Source organism: Anser anser (genome assembly GCF_964211835.1).
Source record: "Anser anser genome assembly, chromosome: 3".
Taxonomy (NCBI): domain Eukaryota; kingdom Metazoa; phylum Chordata; class Aves; order Anseriformes; family Anatidae; genus Anser; species Anser anser.
Genome location: NC_139722.1, coordinates 48,183,682 through 48,191,286, shown reverse-complemented (window position 1 = coordinate 48,191,286; position 7,605 = coordinate 48,183,682). Strand labels below are relative to the sequence as shown.

The 7,605-nt window shown below is 40.1% G+C and overlaps 1 long non-coding RNA gene across 1 annotated transcript; it reads right to left on the bottom strand.

Moving 5' to 3' along the window:
- Positions 1-425: 425 nt before the first annotated feature.
- LOC310895943 lies at positions 426-7,304 on the bottom strand. Its single transcript, XR_014581062.1, has 3 exons — positions 6,203-7,304; positions 6,066-6,125; positions 426-757 (listed from the first exon to the last, which is right to left on the bottom strand). It is a non-coding gene; the product is annotated as an uncharacterized lncRNA (long non-coding RNA).
- Positions 7,305-7,605: the final 301 nt, after the last annotated feature.

The following is a 7,605-nucleotide window of genomic DNA, read 5'->3' as shown; positions in this document are numbered from 1 at the left end:
CCCATGTCCAAGCTCATCTCTCCTTTCCCACTCTGTGATGTTTTCAGCCCAAGTTCTGAGTCTACTCTAGGAAAGGACAAAATAGCCACTGCCAAGTTATTTTGACCCAAAACAAGAGCAAAAATAGCTGATTAGCTGCTTCTATGATACTGAAACCATGAAATACATTATATGATTCAAACACAGCAGGGAAGTGTTTTGGTGGAGCTGGAGGATGAAAACATGGTGCTTCATTGGGAAATATCCATGCTCACAGTTATCACTCTCTTATACTCCCCAGTCGCTAGTGTCCCATGCATAAAGAAATGGAAAAGATCCAACCCACTAATTTAAGTACAATGCAAAGCCAAGCACCCATTGTAGATGTTTCCACAGAAGCAGACAAACTGTTGGACTGCCAGATAATGAGAAATTGGGGTGTAGTGGCAAACGTACTTTGATCTAAAGAAAAAATTCAATGGTTGCAATAAAGTTGTATCACAGTCTCTTGCAAGCAACAGCAGAAAGCATTGGTCTGCCAGCCCTCTCACTCCTGTCTGCCAGACCTGGCCTCGGCAGACAGGAGTATTACATAAAGGATGAGGGCCAGAACAAAGAGAGAGGGAAAAGAAACATGAGACTGAGGAGAACTCTTGACACAGAAAGTTTCTTAGGAAAATTTTAGTTTCATTCTCAAAGAGTTAATTTAAAGACTTTACCTGTTTTGTTGGAAGAACATGGTGGGAAATGGTGAATGCACTGAGGTTAAAAAAGGCAGCTGAAACAGGCAGAGAAAAAATAAGTCTGTGAACAGGACATTCAGGAAAAAAAAAAAAAAAAGATGATGCTGCACCATGAGGCTGGTGCTGAAAATCATTTAATGTGAGCCATATCCACAACCTCTGCAGCTATATTTCTGGAAAACCCAGACTGTGATATCCGGGATACAGGGAAACTCTGAACCACCAGCAGCAAGATGTTTGCTAGCTCTCTCCTCGTTAGCCCCAAGCCTTTGCTGTAATGAAATTAAATGGGATATCTGAAGCCTAGAGGTAAAAGGACATACAGCATACTGCACACTTCAGTTCCTTATTTCTGCAAATAATTACTTCAGATCCCTTACTCCAGAAAATGGACCTTTCTAATCCTTCCTTTGGAGCATCTGTGAAGATCTAGATGCATTTACTAATTGCTGTGTAATGGACTGAATGTGTTTATTAGGTTAAGTTCATTTAACAGGGGGGAAATAAAGGTTATTAAAGTTTGTTGCACCCCAGAATGAAAATTGCAGTCCTTTTTATTTCCCACTCTCTCTACAGTGATAAATACCAGAAAATACATGTCGGTTCACTCCAGTCTGAGCCATCCACAGATGCATGTTTTCTTTCTATAACCAGCTGTAGCTAATTGCATCAGTGCCGCCTCTACTGCTGCACATGAAAAAGAAACCTGTAATTTATTGCAACAGACCATACTATTTCTGCTGTACATCTTGCCCATTCTGTCATTCCAGTGAACGGATTTCTCATGGTAAATTGGCAGTTCAGAAGTGGAAAACAACCTTGCTCAGAAGAAAGCTTTCAAAAACTCCTCCATATGTTCTATCCAGATATTGATAAAAGAACAAACAGAAAACATATTGTTTATCTGCAGGACCATGATTTCCCCATCAGCCAAAGATATATTGAGTCAAATTCATGCCTCATGTACCTTTGTTGTAGCCAGCAGAAGTGCAGCATGCATGATAATGACCCATTCATTTTATTGTTGCTTGAATAGCATCATGGTGCCTTTGAAAACATACATAGGTGAGGTGGTGCACATTAGTGTCAAAAGCAGTGGAGCTGTGCCAGTTTATACCAGCAAAAGATCTGGCTCCAGTCTCTGCCTCAGGGAATTTATGAATCATAATGTAACTCTAAGTAGATGTACTAGCTGTAAAATTCAATCCTGTCTTTAATAGCAGTGAGGCAGGAGAAGGCGAAAGGTGAGCCCTAACCTACTTTTGAAAGGGTCATGTCAAGGGCATTGAAAAAAAGGCCTTTCAATTGTTCTTACACCTCTGGGGAATGAGGCTGTAATGAAAGGCAGTAAAATGTTAATCACAGCTACATTGCTGGAGTTAGGAATTAAAAATAATTTGGCTTAAACCTGTGGTTTAACAGCATGAAGGCTTCAGGGACTACACTGGTGCAAAGACCTCCCTTCCCCTTATTCTGTTATCAACACCATCAAAGTCTAGCTACTAACGCTCATGTAACTATGTGTGGGGCTATGTTGTGAGCTGGATCAAGGAACTGCTTCAGGTTAAAAATAACCCAGAAAAAATAAACTAATTAATAAGCTCATGGTACGCACACTTAATAGCAGAGGTTAACATTTGCAAAATGCTGGGGGTGCCTCATACAACTGGCATTATATAAGCGTAAAGCACTTACTAATTCTCAGCTATTATTATGTAGTGCTGCTATTTATTACTGAGGGTTCAGCCTCTTGTTTGCATCTAGGTGTACATCAAAAGGACTTTATGCATGGGCTGTGCAGCCAGGTGGTTGGCCCACAGCTCTGCCTCCTTCACTCTCTGAGGTTTGCCCAGCTCAGACTTCCCTGTGGCCCAGCCACAACTGCTTACTCCAGCCTAGCAGCTGTAGAGGCTGAAGCCTCAAGTGTTAATTGCTCTATTACATTAATGTGAAACTAGAGGGATGGAGTGGAAAATCACAGCCATTGTCTTTTCATTTACCCTAATTGACCAAGTGACAGTGAAAGAGTGGCCTGGAGAAAGCCTCTTCTTATAATACATTGGCACTAATTAGGGATTTTAACAGAGGGATTTTTAAAATTCTTTACGTCCCCTTAGTAATGTAGCTTCAAAGCTATCACTAAGATAGATAGGGTTTTTTTGAAGATAGAGAGAGGGTTTTGTACCATTTAGGTAATTAGTAGCAAAAGGCAAAGATCACAGTTCTACAGCTCAACTTAGGCAGCAGGTCTGCAGCTGACCATGGAGAAGACCCGGCACTGCTGATGGACACAGCCATGCTGAAGCCACGAGGGCATTCTCCCTTCATGTGCTGTTTCTAGACCAAATAGCAGAGGGAAAACAACAGACTTCTTATGGGATGGAGCAAAATCTGTGGCTTATATTATGTCACTGTAGCCCAGAGAGGTACGCTGCTCAGTGACACATCCCAGGATTGCCCTTCCAACCAGAATGTTCTTCCTTCGCACATGGCCCACCAGAGAACAGTTTTGTGTTTAAAGAAAGGATCATGAAAAATGTGACATGTGGCTTCACTATAGTTTATTCCTGTCTATATATTCTTTTCTCCATATTACTTTAGGACCAAAGCCTGTAAGCTGACTGAGATAAGACCCCATTAGTTTCAATGAGAAGGGTTTTTCTTAACTCCCAAATAAAGATTGAAGGCTGTTATTTTGTTTTCTGCCACAAGGATTAACTGGACATCGTGCACTCCATCACTTTGCCATGATCCATTTCTGTCCCCATTTTCCACCCATACAGCTTGGTGATGGAAAAGCAGGGAGAAAGAGACTTTGGTTTCTCCCATGCTAAACATGTCAGCTGCACAGGCCTAGAGTAAAAAGAAGCTATCTGAGCAGCTGACAGCTAGAAGCAATGGGAAGGCAGCACCAGCTGCCTGGGGCTTTGGGCTCAGAATGACCTTTGCAGGCAGGACGTGCTGTTGGGCTTGCAGCCCTCAGCTTCAAGGTGGCCTCAGACTCACAAAATTACTCCCTTTCAGTGTTACACCTCAGCAAATATAACCACTAATGTGACTCATTGAGTAGAGGACCAAAGCTGCACACAGAGAGATTCTATACTAGTAGAAAATAGGTTTGGTGTTGCTCCAGCTATGCATTTTGTGCTGTTGTGAATGTATTTTATGCCCTGGTGTATGTTCCTGTCTTGTGTGTGCCACAATTAAATAAGCTGCTCTGCTACGTAATTTTTGCTCTAAGAAAATGTGAAGAGGGTAATATAAGAGCTATGCTTACAGCCTATAGCATAGCAAATTGTCTACTTAGCGCATGCTAGGCTTTTCTAGTAATGCCTAGGGACGGGCTGCAATTATAGCTCTTCCTTTGAAATAACATACTGCACGTTTTGTTGCTTAACAGATTTGTTTCTTTTAGGGAGGTTTGTAATGGGAAAGGTTGAATTCAAAGCTGCTGATTTAACCAAGACAGAACGGGCCGTAGTAGATTCCCAGGTTATGTCAGCTAAAAGAAAATGTCAGCTGGTCTCAAGCCAAGGCCTACTAAGGGCTCTTGACTATTTTTCAGAATGTAGTTAAATAAATATATATAACATTCTGCCCAGGACAGGAAATTTCCACACTTTTCTCCTACCCCACCTGTTTGTTCCTGTCCTTGTGCTGCTCTTTTGTGTCTCCTGAGTGCCAATTGGCAATGAAAGTGCTGATGCAACTTTCTGTGGGCCCATGCTGGGGAGGGAGTCATAGCAATGACGATGGTTAAAAAATTAAATACTCCAGCCATTGTGTTCCCAGGAGTGGAATCAGGCAAAATTGCAGACATCTTTGCCTCCAGAGAGCCTGAACAAGCTGACATTTTAGTAGAGGTTCTCGTTCTCACTGACAGCATTGAGAGGGATGAGAGAAGCATAACCAATGGTACATTTACAGTTGCTGAATTTGGTTCTACATAACCACAAAGCTAATGCTTTGCATTAGACCTCATTCTCACATTAAACCAACCAATGTGACTAGGAAACACACAGGTTTCTAAGATAGCCACTCTCTCAAATTTACGTTTCAGATGACTCTTAATTTTGCTGTGCAAAAGTAACCCTGCAGATGCAGGAAACATACAGAATAGAAGAAATAAAGCAAGGTACAAGTCCAGTTTGGGCAGGGAGACCTTCTCAAGATGTGTCGTGAGTAGGTGTGTGAGTCTAGACATACCTACATATGCCTGGCTTAACTAGTGATCTAGCTAGAAGCAAGCCTGCAGCAGTGAGGATGCAGCAGACTGGATATCTGCATGGTCTGGTCCCCTGAAGGGGGTTTAGTCTGTGCTGAATCCTATCCCAAGGAAGATGCACTTTTTTCATCTTCAAACATTCCATATATGTAGGCAAGCTACAGACCTGTCTTAAATGTGAGTGTTCCCACAGCCTCAGATCCCATCACTCCATTTTAAGAATGAGCTGGAGCTAACGCAAATATGCCATGACTTATGTAAGGGTCCTCTTTACTCTGCAGTATATTCACACCAAGGAAGAATTTATGTATTTTTTATCCTTTAAGGAATTCTTTTGATAACTTGTAAAATAACTTATGTTTTGTAAAGATAGCAAAAATAATGTAAAAAGGTGGCTAAAAGGTTGATGTGACCCAGGGTAAATATGGTGATGATTATGTGTGGAATATAAATAACCTATATAAAGGGTACTAATACATAAAATGCATATTTTTCTTTAAAGAGAGATGAAGAAAATATTTACTACCTTATTAAATCAAAAGAAATATGTAATTAAAAAGCAATCACTAGCTTCAGAGCTGCAATAAGCCTTTTTATTAGGTATTAATAATTTTATTAGGTACTGGATTGCTGGAGGGCTGGGACCATATGAGTTTGGTAATAAACCATCTTGATGCATCATGTTCTTTCAGTCTTGCCAATGTGACATTTGCTGTGCAGGCACTATACATCTGAATGTTATACATCTGAACTAAAGCAAATGGAAATACCCTGCTTATCCTAGAACCCTATTACCAGCCTGGACAAATTAATATCAAGGGCACTGATTTAAAAAGAAAAGATGTATTTTGATGTGTATTCATACGAGAAAAATGTAGCACACTGTATAGTTGACTCCTGGTGGAAAACTGGGGAAGTATGTCTAAAACCTTCTAAATGCAAGTGGGGCTATGGGAGCCTGTTTTCTCTGTTGGTCTTTATGGCCACTCTTGCTGGAACAATATTTGTATGCTAGGACAGCATACTCAAGTGATACCAATGTCACATGCCATATGAAAGCTTTTGAGATCTTACATTAAGCTCTAATTTTGACCAAAAGAAAAAAAAAAGTCACAAACCAATCCAGTCTGATGCTAGATCCAAATATGCTCTGTGTAGTCCATTATTGCTGACAGCTCCTGGGAAGAAAATTGACCATTGAGAACAGATCCCACAGCTCTTCTTTCTCCCACTCCCTCTGACCACGAAAACAGACCTGCACAAGTGGGTCTTCCCCATTCTGGGAAAAAAACATCTCCTGGCTTTCCAATGGGATTATGGCCCATGTATCCAAATCTGTTAGCAAGATGACATCAATGAATTTGAAATGTTGTTCTGATGTTAATGCTTCTCTAATTAGCAATGTTTGAAGTAGCTCTGTTAAACTAAGAACATATCCTAACCTCAAGCCAAAACTCAATCCAAACCCCTTTTTTGAAAAAAAATAAAAATAAAATCAGTTACCATTATTTTCTTTGCCAATGTTATCTTCCAGAGTCCAACCCACAGCTCCCAAGAAAGAAAACAAGTAAAGTATAATCACCTTCTGCTTTAAAATAACATAATCATGTATAAATTAGGCCCTCAAAACATTTCTGCAAGCATTTTCACCAATGACCCAATAGTTTCAAGAACGTTTTCAACTTCTACAACTGACTTACCAATATCTTGATGCAATATAACATACTAAAGAGCAGAGGAGTTTAACAACGACTCCTGTACCTCCAAATCATTTTTATCTGTGGGAGGACTTTAACAGAAACAGCAGCAGTGACATCAAAGAACCAAAAACTGCAGTTTGGACTTTCCATTATGGCAGCGGTTGTGGAGGTGGGGCTCTCTAGAAATGTTCTCTGTTGGACTTGTTCTTGCAGACATGTTTACTTTCAAGTTGATGTATTTCAGTATCTATTCTATTAATAAATCTTTCCGGGAGTATGCTCGTAATCTGTTTAAGGTTAGCAATAAAAACTCACTGAGAAAGGGAGAGAAGCAGAATAGGCACAGTAGTGGAGTTTTCATAATAGCAGATCAAGCAGAAACCTACACATATACAAAAACTACAAAGCTAAGCAAATCTGACTGACAGAAGGATAAGGACGTGAAAACCTGTCTGTTGTGCAGTCACAGAAAACTGCATTTGGGGAGTAGCTAAGGGTAATATGAATTATAGACAAGTTGGTGCATATTTTTTCTCCCCTTTCCTGTGGCAAGCTAAGTATTCTTCAAGTAGTTCAACTTTGAAAGAAATGTTATACATTTTAGAACCTTTTTTTCATGTAGTCTTCATTTGCTCCTTGTATATTTTAAGAGCATTATATTCCATCATCTTTGCCTCTATTGTTTTTACAATGTGTGTCTTGAGGGTGTCTTTCTCTTTTTTCTTTTAGAAATTTGACGCTGATGTGGCCATCTTGATTAGAAATAAAAATGTAGCAGTAATGTGTGTGCAAGAGAAAGTGACCCACCATCCATGATGTGAGATATGCATAATAAAAAGATTTTTGTACAAAAATAGCCAGTAATCTTGAACCAGCCAGACTTCATGTTGTTGTACAAAGTATGCCAGCTCCTGGTGAGCCCACCTTGTTATTAACAATTTCTTGACGTAGATAGGCT